The sequence below is a fragment of the Tiliqua scincoides genome, chromosome 2, assembly GCF_035046505.1.
Source record: "Tiliqua scincoides isolate rTilSci1 chromosome 2, rTilSci1.hap2, whole genome shotgun sequence".
Classification (NCBI taxonomy): Eukaryota; Metazoa; Chordata; class Lepidosauria; order Squamata; family Scincidae; genus Tiliqua; species Tiliqua scincoides.
In genome coordinates, this window is record NC_089822.1 from 201,308,873 (window position 1) to 201,326,434 (window position 17,562).

A 17,562-nucleotide genomic window follows, 5' to 3' on the forward strand; every position below is an offset into this window, starting at 1 on the left:
TACATTGCACATATCATAAGACGTATCATAAGAGGTCATAGCTCAGTGGTAGAATACCTACTTTGTATGTTGAAGACCCCGGCTACAATTTCTGGCATCTCCAATCAAAAGGGATCTAGCGAGTCTGGGAAAACCTAATCCTCTCAAGAGCCACTGTCAGCAGGGGAAGATGATACGGTACTGGGCTAGATGATAGCTGGTTTGATATGGTAGCTTCATTTGTGCTTATATATTTGCATTCCCCACTAGTACTGACCATTTACTGATGCTGTATATGGAGTACTTGCTTTGTCCTCATCCTTTTTATTTCCATTAGAGGGCAGTCTACCCCTTGCTATCAACCACTTATAGCAGTGGTACTCAAAATTTTCCAGCCAGTGGCTCCCTTGACCCCCATGGCTGTTGGCTATGACTCCCCATCATGTTCCTGAGGGCTGGAAGTGACATAATTAAACAGGAAGTGACCAGAAATATTAACTATATTAAATATAATATAATATATATTATAATATAATATTAAATATTAAATATTAAATATATTAACTATATTAATATTATATTAATCATATCATTAATTAAATGCAGATCTTAAAAATATATTATTAATACGCCGCAATATACATGCTTTATAAATGATCAGCTGCTGATCACTGTTGGAGAAAGGATGCTGGAGTAGGTAGATTTTGTCTGGTCCAGGAAGAGTCATTTTTTAAACTTTGTAAGCATACCAATAGAATTGTTTTATCAAATGAACTTTGTGAACAACCAGTCTGACCAACATTACACACACACACCCCTGTGGACCCCAATCCAACTAGTCATTTCTCCCATTCTCCTTGGATAGGATTGAACCCTTTTTTAATTTAAATAAATTTTTCCAGCAGCTGGTGGGGAAAACAAAAATAGACCATGAAAATATATCAGAGCTGATAAGGGTTTGGTTAGGAAGCTGATTTGTCTCTTATACTAGGAGATGCACAGCTCAAGCCTATGCATGTCTACTCAGAAATAGGCTATGTCTAGGTGTGAGAGGAAAGAAAAATCAATGCCTTATTGAGTAGCTATCTGGAACCAGTTCCAAGGAGCTCTATGTATTTCCCATAGTCATATTCTGATTTTCTTTTAACATGGAACTCAAGATAGTGTATATGCTAGTATAGCATAGTGGCTAAGAAATCGAGTTGCAAATTTGAACTCCCCTAGTTCAAATTTTGCCTCTGCCACAAATTCACTAAATTGCCTTAGGGCGCAATCCTAACCAACTTTCCCACACTGGCATAGTAGTGCTAGTAGGGCATGTGCCGCATCTGGCAGTTGGGGGGCAGTCACGGAGGCCTCCTCAAGGTATGGCAATATTTGTTCCCTTACCTGAAAGTTGCATTACCCTTATGTGGGTGCTGGAAAGTGGGTTAGGATTGCACCCTTAGGCTGCAATTCTAGTTTCTTGGGAATAAGCCCCATTGAATACAGTGGGACTTAGAATGCATGCATGCATTCTGAGTAGGCATGCATAGGATTGCACTGTTGGGCAAGCTACTCCCTCTCAGCCTGTGTTCCCATCTGCAAAATGGAGATAATACTTCCTTGTCTCACTAGATTCTTGGAAAGATTATGTCAAAGCAAGACACATGGTGCACTTTGCACATTTAGAAAGCACTCTACAAGTATTAAGTGTTATTGTTCCCAGGAAGCCTTATGGCCAGGCACTGACCAGCCTCAGGCCTGCTTAGCTTCAGTGAGGTGGCTGCTTCATGTGCCCTCAGACTACATACAGGTTTCTATACTGTGAGTCACATTTCATAAAGAGTTCTGTGACACCTAAAAGATGAACTGAACATGGCACAAACTTTTGTGGAGTGGAGTGGCGTTCACTTCACCAAATGTATGAAGGGTGTCCAGGGTTGGCAGCTATATGCAGAGCCAGCCTTAGGCTGATTCAGCCAACTGAACTAAATCGGCCCCGTCCTCTGGGGTCCCTGTGCAGCAGCCACTACCTCGCTCTGTAGCTGATGTTCCAGCATGAAATCTATGTAACAATGAGCAGTGTTGCTGTGTGTGGCCCGCCTACCCCTGGGTCCAAACAGCTCGAAATGCCCCCCCCCCCCCGGATCACATCACATCACCGCCATCTACTTCTGGGTGCCATGCTTTGCGCAGGAAACTACTGTGCTCATTGCTGAGCTCTACTACTACTACTTCTACTACTACTACTACTACTGAGCTCATCTGGAACTACTGGAACTACTACTGAGCTCATTGCTGCAGTTTGCCCTGATGACTGCCCCCCCTACAAAAACATTTAGTATCAGGCCATGAAGTTCCTAAGGCTGACCCTGACTGTAGGTATGAACACATGGATACATGGGGGAAGACATTTGTAAGCAGTAGGGCCAAAGGCCCTTAAAGGTGGGCCTGCCACATTTCTATGAAGAGCCCCAATGTATGTAAGACTGAAACACGCTGTATGCACATATCTAATTGTATGCTGTGAGTTCCTTTGAAGAGATGCGAATGGAATACATACATACAGAACTGTTGCATTCTGAAACATGGCTGAAACCTTTAACTATAAAGCCATCAGATCCGACAGCTCTACAATGGAGGAGGTCTCCTTCACAATGAGGGAGTTCTGTTAACAGACTGTGCTGAACACATCAGGAGGAAGAGGGATTTCCCTTCGGCGCCATCTGGGGATAATAACAGAGCCACTTCCTGCTTTGCTTTGTTAAGCAAATCCAGATGTGCTGCTTAGGCAGTCTGTGGTAAACAACTCCAGGCCCCAGTCAGCAGGACAACAGGCCCTGCTCTGCCAATGTAGTAGCCTAACCTTGCGGTTCGAGGGGAGGCTTTGCCTCAAGAACCAGTCGCAACACAACATATTGGCCGTATCCAAGGCTCCCAGGATGTAATGTGTGAGACAGGAGAAGGGTGAGAGTTGTGAGGGTTTCTGACTTTCGTATGGCCTTTAGGCACGCACAGGAAAGCCAGTTGCTTCTTTGAACTCAGATCCAACCATTGAGTTCAACTACAAATATTGTTGTTAGCAGGATGGTTTTCATTTGGGTGGCTCTCAAGCATAAAAAGGAGGCAAAAAAAAAATAAAATCATGTGGCAGTTGCAGTACCAGCTGCTTTCCAGTAGAGGGAGTCAATTGACCAATTTCTCCTTCTAGTACAGTACTTCTGGGTCTGGATCTGATGGTTGCAGCTGGAAGGCCAGCATTCATCAATTGCTTGCATATTAGGGTAGCATTTTAAACAAAGGAAACAGAATACTGGCATCCAGTCACCACTTACATCCAGGTTGCTGGACAGAGCAGAAGATACTTCCCCATGGACCCTTGAGGAGGGATGGCAGGGTGGGCCCTTCCTAAGACTTGGCTGGTGGTGGCACAGCAACAGAAGAGCAGGCAGAGGAGGTGAGAAAGAAAGAGAGAGCATGGATCATGTCCATCCCCAAGTAGGCTTTTGTTTACGCCATTTCTTTGGGCAAGATGAGAAAGCTCCACCAGGAAACTTAGACCGACTTCTCCCCCTTCTCCTTTCTGCAGAAGGAGGATAAGATGGATTTGGCAAAAATGAATGCTCCAGTGTCACTTCCAGGAGGTCTCCAGAGCACCCGATCCTGGGGCAGTCCAGACCTGAAACAAGCCTGCTCTGCCAGCTCAATCTAACAGTCCTGACCTGCTGCACACAGCAGCAGCAGCAGCAGCGCCCCCAGCATGAACCTCACCACCTGTATTGGAATTGCACAAGACCTGAAGGAGGTAGGATGTGGTGTCAGCAGTGGCCCCTTTAAGGGTAAAGCCTGGGCATTCAGCAGAGTGTGCTGCACAGCAGCAGCCACTTGAAAGCAATAAAAGCACCTGATGAAGGGAGAGTTTGGTGTGGGTAGTAGAAGGAGGAAAGCTTGAGGACTGGATTAAAGGCTAATGGAATTGCTGATGACTGATTGGTGAATGGACTGCTGGAAATGCTGAGATTGGTGTTTGCCCAAGGCCTGCTGAGGACCAAAGTGCTGCTGTAATGGAGGGAGGAGGACCTCTGCAGGTTGAACAGGCAAGCTACCCTGGAGGTGGGGTCCAGCAGCACTGCAAGGCAGACCTAGGGTCATTTTGGAGGAAAGAAGGGGAGCTAATTAGCATAAAGTGGGCATGATTCTCCAGGTGGAGCTTGGACTGGGAATCTGGCAAAACAGCACCCACCTTAACTTGCATGTAAAGCAATTTAAGTCATGGGCCAGAGGAGGTGGTGTGTGCCACCTACCCTAGCCTGAAGCAAAAGCTTCAGCTGGCCTCTTGGTTGGGTTGCCCTGCCCTGCCCATTTGTTAACTGCCCTCTGATTTGTATTGGGGCATTTCTCCCTGCTCAAAAGAAAGATTTATTCTGTCACTCAAAGAAAGCATAATTTGTTTAAAAATATGCCAAATGGCCTCCCCCCTCCACAGCCAGCATAGCAATCACCTGTTCAGAAAACATTCCAAAGCAGCAGTCCAAATGTGGTCAGTAATACCAAAGCTATATTAGATCACAATCTTCTGCATATTTACACAGAAGTAAGTTCCTAATTGAGTTCAATAGACATTTCTAGTAGTGTTTAATAGTGCAGACTTAAGGCCCAATCCTATCCAACTTTCCTGCACTGGTGCAGGTGCAATGCAGCCCCAAGGTAAGGCAACAAATGCTCCCATACTTTGAGGAGGCCTCCATGAGTGCCTCCTCCCCCAAAGGATGCAGTGTACACCCTATTGGCATGGCTGCACTGGCACCAAAAAATTAGGTAGGATTGGGCCCTTAGACAATTAACCATAGCAGATACTAAAACCTCAGTCCCATAATGCTTAATCCCCCTCACTTTTAAGAAGTCTAAGGCTGTAATCCTATGCACACTTACCAGGGAGTAAGCACCACTGACTATAATAGGACTTACTTCTGAGAGACATGCACAGGACTGGGCTATAAGAGTTGCTCTCACTCTGAAGACTGTGACAGAATGGACTAAAGTCTTATTGTTTTGTTACTTTTCTTGTTTGCATTCTGTCTATGCTCTGAAGCTGGGTTTTTTCAACATTTACAGTGAGTCACTGGACAACTCATATGAAGGCAGCCTCTTCTCTGCCAGGAACAGACACAGGAAGACTGAGCTTGGGAAGGTCATGGCCACTTGGGAGACTGTAATATGCTCATGTTACTTTCAAGTTGCAGTCCTGTGCAAATGCAGCTGGGAGCAAGTCTTGTTGAACACAGTTGGACTTGGGGGGCGGGGGTATGTTTTGTTTTAAAGCAAACAAATCTTGGGCTTGTGTTATTTTTCTATTTTTTGTTTACTTTGAGTGCTTAATCAGTCAGTTATGCATGCCATCACAAGTTTAAAATGCAAGTTTTTCCCATATTTGTGGCTTTTTTCAAAAAGTTAAGAGAAATCAAGTGTGATTTCTGCAAATAGACCAAAGAATAGCTAATAAGAAAGTGAGCCATGACTAAGTTCAGATTGCTGAGACTTAAATAAATCATGGCTAACTCACAGGAAGCTGTTTTGCATTAAATCAGACATTTAGTTCATCCGGTCAGTAGTGTTGTCAACACAGACTGCTAGTGGTAACTCCTTGGAGTTTCAGACAGGAATGTTTTTCTCTTCCTTACCTGGAGATATCAGGGATTGAACCTGTGACCTTCTGCATACAAAGCTGGTGTGCTATTACTGAGCCACAACCCTTCCCCCATTTCACTGAAAGCTCAATCCTATGCATGTCTACTCAGAAGTAAGTACCATTGTGTTCAAGGCGGTTTACTGCCAGGAAAGTGTGCACAGGATTGCAGCCCGAGCCTCATGGATTTCAGTGGCACTTAGTCATGACTAGCTACTTGTATACCAACCTCTGATGCACCAACAGCCTCTCATCTTCTTCATTGAGAGCCCAATCCTATCCAATTTTCCAGCACCTGTGTAGCCGCAATGCAGCCCCGAGGTAAGGGAACAAATGTTCCCATACCTTAAGAGGGCCTATGTGACTGCTGCCCCACCACAAGATACAGTGCATGACCCACTGGCACAGCAGCACTGGCACTGGAAAATTGGATAGGATTGGACCCTGAGTGGTCCTGTACTAATGCATGAATCAATGGATTCATGAGTTATGCATGAATTCATTGAATCCTGTAATATCCCTGTAAGTCAGCAAGCACATAAGCTCGGCTTCAGCTGGTGCTGGACAAATTATACTCCAAAACATACCTACTTTTTCCAAATTCAACTGTACGTATGATTCTGACAAACTCTTTTCAGCAAAATCAAATGTAAAAGGTTTGTTCAGTATATTAAAGACACAGATATAAAAATGCACCTGCAAAGTAGGCACTGCTCATCATATCCTGAGTGCTGGTCTTGAGACCTCTACCATAGAAACCCTTCTGGATCCCTCTTCCTCCTCACCCATGTGTCTGTACAAGCTTCCCCCATTTCCTTCTTTCTTCCCTCCTTCCTTTATAGCCTTTTCAACTTGGCTTTTTCCCTCTCCTATTGCTCCTTTCCCAAGAAGGTGGGACTGATCTCAATCAGAGCTTTTCTGAGTACAAGTCTAGAATTTCCTTCACTGGTAGGACACAATCTCTGGAAAAGTAGCAGTAGCAGCAGCAAGAACTGGAGGAGGGACTATAGCTCAGTGCTGGGCTACATGCCTTGCCCATGTTCAATCCCTGCTCTCTTTAGGTAGCGGAGAGAACAAATTCCACTGACTTACCTAGAAGTCTCTAGTCTGTGCAATGTCTACAGTGTCTGGTTCCTGATGTATGCTGAATCTAGGGATTTTCAATATTTGCATTCATTTATCAGGTGGGCAAACTTTCAACTTTAGGGATCCTTGACCTTTAACAATTGTGTAGGAGAGAGAATTTCAGCAGGTATAGCTTGTCCTCTGTGAGAGAACAAGCTGTACCTGCTGAAATTCCCTCTTGTATACAACTGTTAAAGGTCCAGGATCCTTAAAGTTGAAAGTTTGCTCCCCCCCCCATTTAGATTGAATACCTAAGAGTGCCAACCTATGCAGCATGTTTACTCATATGTAGGCCCCATGGAGTTCCATGGAATTTACTCCTGAATAAGCATGTAAAGAATTGCAACCTAAATATGTGTTAAAGGAAGTCCACCAACAGCATGATCTGATGCATGTCTACTCAGAACAAAGCCCCAATGGGCCTTATTCTCAGGTAAGTGTGTATAGGATTGCTGCCTAAGGGCCCAATCCTATCCAACTTTCTAGCACTGATGCAGCTGTGCCAATGGGGTGTGTACTGCATCCTGGAGGGGGGAGGCAGTCACAGAGGCCAACGTTCTGTTTAGTTTTTGTTCTGGTCTGGCCTAATCTACTTTAAATGCACATTTTATCTTAAAAACCAGTAATACTTTTTAGGAAATGTCACTCCATATGCCATGGTGACCCTATCTCATCCACACCCTTCCCAACAAATATAATATGGCAACATGCTGTTAGGTACTACTTACTGCGGTAGAACAGAGGGAAATTGAAGCCTATTTTGAAAGAATAATCTGCAGATTTGCCAAAAATAATAGTAAATAAAAATGGCATTTCATATCTTTTTAAAATACTGAAAACAAAACACACACAGCTCTGACACCACGGAAATGTCACTCTGTATGCCACTTGCTCCTTCCTGATATAGTCTTGTTCAACAAAACAGGAAGTGCAGAACATGCTGCCAGCTCCCAGGATGTCCCACACTTCCTGTTTTGATGGAAGGGATCAGGAAGAGAGGAAAAGATAAGGCAGGGGGGAGCTGGATTATTGCTCTCCACACAGCTGGAGGAGGGGATGTCTGAATGGCAGCACTGGCAGGTTGGGGCAGCATCAGTGGGGGCTTTGAGACGGGAGGTGGATCACTTTGGGCCATCTCTCCTCTTCAAAGCTGTCTGTGTGGCTAAAGCCTGAGGAGGGAATGGAGGGTGTCATCTCCCTCTTCTGCCTCTTCTCTCAGGGCTCCCTTCACCCAGCTTGTCTGAAAGAAGAAGCTAGGAAGAAGACTGTGATGATGGGCTGCAGGATGAGGGCAGGGTAGGGAGGAGGTGGTGTAGGGTTTTGTACATAGCACTAATGCATGTGTGCAAAAAAAGGGGATGCAAACTTTTGGCAACTGCTTCAGGCGCAGAATTGGGTTGCGTTGGGCACGGTCACTTTGACCAGGAAGGGCCATAGCTCAAGCAGTAGTGCACATGGTTGGCATGCAGAAGTCTCCAGGTTCAATCCCTGGGATCTGGTAGTAGGTGATGAGAATGTTCTCTGCCTCTGAAGCCTTGGGGAGCTGCTCTCAGTCAGAGGAGACAATACTGGACTGGATAAATTGAATGTCTGACTTTGCACATGTTTGACTGGAAAATGCCAACAATGTAATTTGGGGCTCACAGAGACCGAGCTCTAATAGTGCCACTTCCAATAGAAGTTATTGCTTTTCATGCAGAAAAAAAATCACAATATAGCATCTAAAAAATTAAAAAGCTTAAAAGAATGTGAACAACTGATGGTACAAGAGGAAAGCAGGGAGTCAGATCATTGGCAATAGAGTGCTGGACTAGGACCCAATGTCCCAATTTCCACTCAGTTAAGAAGCTCACTGGATGATCTCCAGGCACTATATTACCTACATCACAGGGTCATTTTGAGGATGAAGGTGTGTCTGTGCGTGGGAAGCCTGGCTGCCACATTAACTTCCTTTGGGGAAGGGCGGGATAAAAATGCAACAAATAACTAGTTTACCTCCCAAAGAGAGAAACCTGGCAGTATCTTTTGACAGAAGAGTTAAAGTGAAGCATTGCTATTAACCATCTCTTATTCTTTCCTCTTTTGTAATATTTGAGCAGATGCACCAGGACTGGGGACTCTTCCCTTCCCTGGGTGCCAAGGACCTTATGCTAGGCACTGACAACATTTGGAGATCTTACTGTGGGAAACCAAGATTATTTCCAGATTCAAATCCTAGCATTGCTTGTTTTTACATGTTATGAAATCCTCCTGGTTTGAGATTTGTCAGCTTCCTTCTAACATGAACTAGGAACTGTTTATTCCAGGGATCTGTGAATTGAGGCATTCTGCCATAAATAGAAGAGAAAGTGACTAGAGATTTCCACAGAGAAAGAGGGCTTAGAAGTTGCCTTATTCAGTTACAGAGAGTTGCTTGGAAGGGAGGCGTCCCTTGCATTTTGGGCATCCCCTGAATTTTGCTTCTGAAGAGGCAACTCCTTGACATTTGCACTGATGTCATCTGATGAACTTCATGGCATACTCAGAGGGAACTTGTGTGTGTACCAGCTGGTTCCATGAACAGATCTGTTGCTCATGCAATTCTATACTATGTTTTCCATTTTTTTTCACCTTTGAGTAACAGCAAACAGATGTTGAAAACATGCAGCAGAATGTTTGGGTGACCAGAATGCATTTTTTAATTCTCTGATTAAGAATTACTTTTCAAAGTATTAAAAAATCTAGTGGTTTCTCCAACATAGACATGTCTAAAGAGAGACACTTTCCCCTCACAAAATTAGTAAGGATGGTTCCATTTTGGGGGACTCTTAAGATGAGGGCCATTGGGGCACCTTTTCCCTTGCTGTATATAACATTTCTATATAATTTTTATTTTCTAGAGCTTTGGAGAGGGCAACATCTAACAGGTAATGGCTTTAGCAAGCAGTATAATTTATTTTGTCAGACACTTTGAGCAGTTTTGTGAATAAAGAACATACAGACACATAAGTGTAACAATGTATCACCCAGGCCTGGCCCTGATGATGGGAGCAAGCAGCAAGTACCTCCTGGACCACGCCAAAGGCCTCTGTGAGAGTAGGGCCCAAGATCGCACAGGACCTCAAACCAGTCACATGGCTGGAAGGGGTAGGGCCACCAGCCAGCTGCTGGGCTCATAAGGGGCCCAGTAGGCAGAGGGAAAGATTGCTCCTCTACCTGTGTCTGCAGCATAAGGAAGGGGACCATATGAGGGGGATACCTCACCCTTCTCTTGCCTGTTCCAACCTGGAAGGGGTCCTTGAGGCCCCAGACATTGGGAACCAGACCATGATTTCCAGTGGCATACCTGGGGGTTAGGGGCACCATGTGATGTAACAGGAACCCCATGAATGTAATAGGTAGTGGCTCAAGTAAACTGGTTCTGCAAAGCCATTCATCCACAGTCTCTTCTGTCTGTGTGCCCCCCCCCCAACCTAGGCCATCTGATACCCAGGTAAGCACCTCCCAACCAACATCCCTGCAGGGGGAGGGGTCCTGTGTTGCAATGGACATCACACAGTGCAAAGACATTCTTGAAATTTCAACCAAAATCATTTTTTTCCTTTAAGAAAAATATTTCTTATGGACAACTGCCCTGAGAGTATGAGCGTAGGAAGAAAGAGCTGGCACAGAACATGGATCACAGTGAGCTTCGTAGGCAGGGCAGTGTATGGTATTCAGAAGCCAACAAAAAGAAGAGAGAATTGAAGCACATCTCCATGACAAATCTGAATCTACAGGAATCTGTTGGGGCTCCTTCAATGAAATCCAGGCACTGTAGTTTTCTGAGGGTGCTGAAAAGTGTTTCTTAGAAAGGAAAACCTTGTTCCTTCACACAGCTAAGAAGTCCAGGGGGTTCCTTGGCTGACAGCCATGACAGTTACAGATGTTTGAAGCTACTCTGTAGAACAGAAGAGCAAGAGTCATATAGGCTTTGCGCCAGCTCAAGACTCCCCCTCCCCCCCTGCATCTGTAGGCATAAGAGCAGGATACTCTACTGCTTGGGGCAAGATTGGCTTCCTGCAGACATTGAAAATGGGCCTCAGAAGCCTACATGAGTTTGTTCCTGTGGGGAACTGGCCATGGTGGAAATTGTGCACAAGACCAGGCTTGTTCTCTGCTTTCAGCAGGGCGGTGAGCACCCTTCAGTTGTATGGCTTTGTTATCCTGCATAACTGCACTGGGCTCATTGTAGACAACAGTTTCAAGCCTAAGGTGCATAATGGTTCTGTCCTCACCAATCCAATTAGTTTAAAAAGTTAATCTGCTCCTGAGCCAAGGAAATGGTGTAGACATCACCCCATCCAAGAGGAGCCATGCCATTGCCTGTCCACTCCTGAGCTGGTACTTGGTGCCTAGATCAGTTAGCACTAGAGTCATCCTTGACTCTGCACATGCTGGAACAGGAGCTGGTTCCACCTTTTAGCAGGTGTTAGGTTCTGCAGGGAGAGTTGCCACAAATTTGGCAACAAAACAGTTTGAACAAATATCAGTTATCATAGGAGATTGGAGCTACTGTCGTTGGTTTATATGCCAGTTGTGTTTGGACCTGCTGTGATCAGCATGGGGACTGGCCCATGACAACTGGTTTGTGGGTGTTTGGTATGCTGGCACACCAGCATTCAGGTCACCCATGAAGTACCTGTTGTTGGCAACCTTCAGTCTCGAGAGACTATGGTATCGCGCTCTGAAAGGTGGTTCTGGAACAGCGTCTAGTGTGACTGAAAAGGCCAATTCGGGAGTGACAATCCCTTCCACAATGGGAGCAAGTATAGTCTGTCCCTGGTCTGTCTCCCTGGCTATGGGCCTTCCTTCTTTGCCTCTTAGCCTCAGACTGTTGGCCAAGTGTCTCTTCAAACTGGGAAAGGCCATGCTGCACAGCCTGCCTCCAAGCGGGCCGCTCAGAGGCCAGGGTTTCCCACTTGTTGAGGTCCACTCCTAAGGCCTTCAGATCCCTCTTGCAGATTTCCTTGTATCGCAGCTGTGGTCTACCTGTAGGGTGCTTTCCTTGCACGAGTTCTCCATAGAGGAGATCCTTTGGGATCTGGCCATCATCCATTCTCACGACATGACCGAGCCAACGCAGGCGTCTCTGTTTCAGCAGTGCATACGTGCTAGGGATTCCAGCATGTTCCAGGACTGTGTTGTTTGGAACTTTGTCCTGCCAGGTGATGCCAAGAATGCGTCGGAGGCAGCGCATGTGGAAAGCGTTCAGTTTCCTCTCCTGTTGTGAGCGAAGAGTCCATGACTCGCTGCAGTATAGAAGTGTACTCAGGACGCAAGCTCTGTAGACCTGGATCTTGGTATGTTCCGTCAGCTTCTTGTTGGACCAGACTCTCTTTTTGAGTCTGGAAAACGTGGTAGCTGCTTTACCGATGCGTTTGTTTAGTTCGGTATCGAGAGAAAGAGTGTCAGAGATCGTTGAGCCAAGGTACACAAAGTCATGGACAACCTCCAGTTCATGCGCAGAGATTGTAATGCAGGGAGGTGATTCCACATCCTGAACCATGACCTGTGTTTTCTTCAGGCTGATTGTCAGTCCAAAATCTTGGCAGGCCTTGCTAAAACGATCCATGAGCTGCTGGAGATCTTTGGCAGAGTGGGTAGTGACAGCTGCATCGTCGGCAAAGAGGAATTCACGCAGACATTTCAGCTGAACTTAGGACTTTGCTCTCAGTCTGGAGAGGTTGAAGAGCTTTCCGTCTGATCTGGTCCGGAGATAGATGCCTTCTGTTGTGGTTCCAAAGGCATGCTTCAGCAGGACAGCGAAGAAAATCCCAAACAAGGTTGGTGCAAGAACACAGCCCTGCTTCACGCCACTTCGGATGTCAAAGGGGTCTGATGTGGAGCCATCAAAGACAACAGTGCCCTTCATGTCCTTGTGGAAGGATCTGATGATGCTGAGGAGCCTGGGTGGACATCCAATCTTGGGGAGAATCTTGAAGAGGCCGTCCCTGCTGACCAGGTCGAAGGCCTTCGTGAGATCTATGAAAGCTATAAAGAGTGGCTGTCGCTGTTCCCTGCATTTCTCCTGCAGTTGTCTAAGGGAGAATACCATATCAGTGGTGGACCTCTTGGCTCGGAATACGCACTGTGATTCTGGATAAACGCTCTCTGCAAGTACCTGGAGCCTCTTTAGTGCAACTCGGGCAAACAACTTTCCTACAACGCTAAGGAGAGAGATGCCAGTCTCTCTCCTTAGTTATTGCAGTCAGTTATTAGGTATTGCAGTCACCCCTGTCGCCTTTGTTCTTGTACAGCGTGATGATGTTTGCATCCCTCATGTCTTGAGGTACTCCACCTTCTCTCCAGCAGAGACAGAGGATTTCATGCAGCTCAGTGACGATGATCTCTTTGCAGCACTTTAGGACTTCAGCAGGGATGCTGTCTTTTCCAGGTGCCTTGCCAAAGGCAAGGGAGTCCAGGGCCACGTGAAGTTCTTCTAGGGTTGGTTCACTGTCAAGCTCCTCCAGCACAGGCAGGCACTCAATGTTGTTCAGCACTTCTTCGGTGACTACATTTTCTCTGGAATATAGCTCAGAGTAGTGCTGCACCCAGCGTTCCATCTGCTGCGCCCAATCCTGGATGACCTCGCCTGTGGCAGACTTCAGAGGGGCAATTTTCTTCTGTGTTGGACCTAGGGCCTGCTTGATACCATCATACATCCCCTTGATGTTGCCCGCGTCAGCTGCTATCTGTATCTTGGAACAGAGCTGGAGCCAGTAGTCGTTAGCACATCTCCTGGCAATCTGCTGGACTTTGCTTCGAGAGCTCAGAGGACCTGCAGGTTGCGCTCACTGGGACAGGCCTTGTATGCTGCTTGAGCTCTTCTCTTTTCCTCAATGACTGGTGTCAACTCCTCAGAGTGGGCTTCAAACCAGTCTGCCGTCTTGTTGGTCTTCTTGCCAAATATGGACAAGGCGTTGTTGTAAACGGCATTCTTGAAATGTTCCCATTTAAATGTGACCTATGGTGACCTATGTGACCATTTAAATGTGACCTTGAAATGTGACCTATGGTCACTAAAGGAGGCAAAACTATAGGATGGGTCACCAAAGTTCAGAGGAACAGCATGTACTTTGCATAGAGAAGATTTCCAATTCATACTCCAGGGATCACCATGCCGAAAGGGTATTGGGTAGCAGGGGTGGGAACAACATTTGCGAGCAGTTGCTAGTCAAAGGAGATTGGTCCAAATTTGGATGGGTCGCTGGTCCAACTCAATAGACTTACATAGCAGTTAGAAAGGCTGCTCATCAAAACTGGAACTGTGCCATAGGAGGGACTCTCCAAAAGACAGTGCATCTTTCCTGGTTGTGGACTGCATTGTCCATACTGCCTCCATGATTCTGCAGGACCTATAATACAGCCTACTGGGACATCAGCCCATGGCTACTATGTGTGCAAGTGTACTTTGTGACATGAAGGGATTAGACCAGGTATGTCAAACATAAGGCCTGCGGATCAGATGTGGACCACAGAAGCTTTTTGTCTGGCCCTTGGTGTCTCCCAGCACCACCACCAACTGCTCTCAAGTGCTGAGTTGTGCTGATAATTGGGCTCTCCCATATCTTAAAACTATGATCAAGATTTGTGTATTTTATTTTCTGTTGTTTGCATCTAATGAGTCCCTAAGTGAGAAAAAAGTGTAAATTTCTGATCATGACCTGCTTAATAATATCACTTCCTGCTTAATAATATCATTTCCAGCCCTCAGCAGGCACTATGAATGCTTTTCAGCCCACTGTATGAAATGAGTGCTAAATCCCTGGCTTAGACAGCATGCTAGAATCCTGAATCCTTCCCCCTGTGCATAAATGAGCTTTCTCTTTCTTATTGAGCCCCATATTGAGGCACAGCTTCTCATTTTTTGAGATATTTAATGAGCTGGAAACACCTATAAGCATCTCAGCTGTGTGAAATAATAATAGTGCCTCTGAGCAGATGAAGAAGGCTCACCCTACAAAATGACTGACCACAATTAACCCTCATATCAGTCAGCAGGGATGAGGAAGTAGAGCTCTCAGATTGGAGTGTACAACTTCTGTTACCACTATATGCACCGTTACATCAGAGTAGTAAAGCCCATCAAATTCAGCTGGATTTAGGAGCAAATCCTATCCAGCTCCAGCATTGGTGCAGCCAATGAAGCATGCGCTGCACCAATGCTGTACCAATGCTGCGCTGTATGTCACAGTGGCCCACCAGGTACCTCAGGGAGCACCCAAGACAAGATGTGCCCCCCTTTGCGCCTGGCATTCTGAGGTAGCCTCCTTCTGAAACCAGGAGGCTGCACAGACCCCTCACAGCTTGTAGGCTGTGATGGACTTTTCCTCCAGACATCTGTCCAGTTCCCTTTTAAAGGCATCCAGGCCAGGTGCCATCACCACATCCTGTGGCAAGGAGTTCCGCAGTCTAAGAAATATTTTCTTTCGCCTGTCCCAAAGCCCAGAATGCCGAGCACCGCTGCGAGCAAGCCCGGTTTCCAGGCCCGCCACTGCTACTCCTTTGACCCAGCGGGGGCTTCAGCCGCAGCCCGCGAAAGCCCCGCAGCTCAACACAGAGCGCAGGGCGCTTCTTCCCCTCGCTCCACCCCTCCCTGGCCGCACCAGCGGGACGCCACCAAGGCAGCGCATGCGTTCCGAGCGGGCGGCGCGCTGGTTGAAAGGCAGGGGGCTTGCGCGGAGTAGGCGGAGCCGCTCAGCTGGCCCCAGATATAAGGCGCTCTCCCGGCAGCGCTGCGGCTGAGACAGTGCGGTGGCGGCTCCGCAGCCTTACTGTGCTCGGAGGGGGAGGGTCGCTCGGGCCCTGGAGGTAGGTAGCCAGCCAGACCGCCCCTGCGGTGGGGCAGCAAATGAATGGGGCTTTTCCAGGCAGGCTTCTGCAGGCAGAGAGCTGTGGCTGGCCAGGGGACTGTGTGCTTTGGGGCAGGCATTAGCTGACATGTCTCCTCTCTCTCCCCCTCCCCCCAACCCCCATCCGTGCCCCTTCGAAGTAGGCTGGGTGACGTGCGATCCTCCCTGGGCAACAGTGTGGCCATCCGTCCAGCACCCCCCCCCCGTAGTGCCACCATCTCGCTGCTTGGAGTGGCCAAGCAGTGAGGATGCCAAGCCACTGCCTCTCATTCCGAGTACTGGCCTGGTGCCAGGAGACTGGGGTGTGTCACTGCCCCACTGTTGCTGCTGTGTGGCCGGCATGTATTGGACATGGCCAGGAGGAAGCCTGGGATGGGCTTCTCTGGATGGGAATGTTATATTTTGTGGGTGCCTCAGCAAGATCAGTGCTCTTTTCAGAAAGGGAAGGGGCTGATGCTTTGAGAGACTTGAATTTGTGGGGGTATCAAGGTCTGGACCTGTATACGTCTGCACTTGGACACGTACTGTTCAGCAAGCGTGCCTTTCTGTCTGTCTATTCTTGTAGTTCATCTAAAACTGCCTTGGAGCTGTAATCTAATATTGCAACATTCAAGAGTTCTAAATTCCAGAAGGGCTGTGTGCAGCTTTCCTCCTGTGGCTGGGTCTGCCCTGGTCACTTTCAAGAGAGAGCAGGCATGCCCGTTTCTGTGATGGGCTCTGTGGCGCTGGACTTAAAATGTCATGTTCTTAGCTTACTTCACTGAAGACATTGCAGGTGGAGATACCTATTTTGATACCCGTCTCCTTGAATGTGTTAATGTGAATGAAGCAGCAGCCATGAGGTGGTTAGATTGGATATCTCAATGAGGTTCAGACTGCCTCTGAACATGGATCTGGATTTCAGATGCCTGAATACAAATTGAGGGGGTTGTTGAAGGCTTGCTGGAAAGCCTGTGGCCTTTCCAGAGGTGTCTTTGCGGTCAATGTCTGAAATGAAGTGCTGGATTAGATGGATCATTGGTCTGATCCAGCAAGACTTTTCTTATGGTCACCTAAAATTAGTGAGGTTTCCCTGCCAGCACCCATACTTCTTTGTGTCTGTAAGTTTTGAGCAAGGATGACTTGGTATCAAGGAGATAAATTAACTTGCTATTGTGTTTTATTGCATGTCTTTGAACCTTTACTTCAGGATCTGATACTGGACTGCTCTTACCATTGCTGTGAAGCCAGCTGCTTGGAACTTTCCCTCAAGTGTCTACTTTCCCTCAAGGGCAGTATGGCTTGGGCAGGGCTCTTAGGTTAGTTTCATTGCCTAAGATGTAGCAGGAGGAGTGAGGTCCGAGGAGTTTGGGAGAAGAAATAGCCCAGCAGGAAAATGCTGCACTATTTATTGCTCACCCAGCTTTTTCCTTCCTTGAGGGCTGCCAGCTGAATCCACAAAACAAAAAATAAACTTGGTCTTCATCGGGAGACATGCAGGCAAGAATCAAGGAGGGGGGAAGAAATGGAGCCTGGCCACTTTCCATCACTTATTTTCCCTTCTGTAGTCCCAAGTGCCCTTATTCAGATAGTGTGGGCAGAAAACTCTTGGGGCTTGCCAAGCATTGCAGCTCCCTGTGCAGCATACTGTGGCAGCTCCCTGGGGGTGAACTGACTTTCTTGGAGTTCAGGGAGAGCTGTTGTGTAAAGTGAGAAACTTTCCATAGGGTGACTCTTGGCCTTGTAATCGGCAGAGGAATGAGTAGCACTTCTGGTTTCTGTTGTGTCAGTAGGTGTCTAGAATTAGGATTTCTTGAACTTCTGAAAAAAAGCTGTTTGCTTGTGGATGAATTTCCTTTGTGTGTTTCAGCCTTGCAAAGGGTGAATTATCCTCAAAAAAGAGAATGTGGGTGACATTTTTAAAAACTGCCTTAGGTC

General features: G+C 46.8%; 1 protein-coding gene across 2 annotated transcripts in view; it reads left to right on the forward strand.

Moving 5' to 3' along the window:
• Positions 1 to 15,542: 15,542 nt before the first annotated feature.
• PDLIM7 (PDZ and LIM domain 7) overlaps positions 15,543 to 17,562 on the forward strand; it is a 44,728-nt gene continuing 42,708 nt past the window's right edge. For both annotated transcript variants that reach the window (XM_066618540.1, XM_066618541.1), the window contains exon 1: positions 15,543 to 15,604. The gene's annotated coding sequence lies outside the window, so the exon portion shown is untranslated. The remainder of the gene's footprint in view (positions 15,605 to 17,562) is intronic.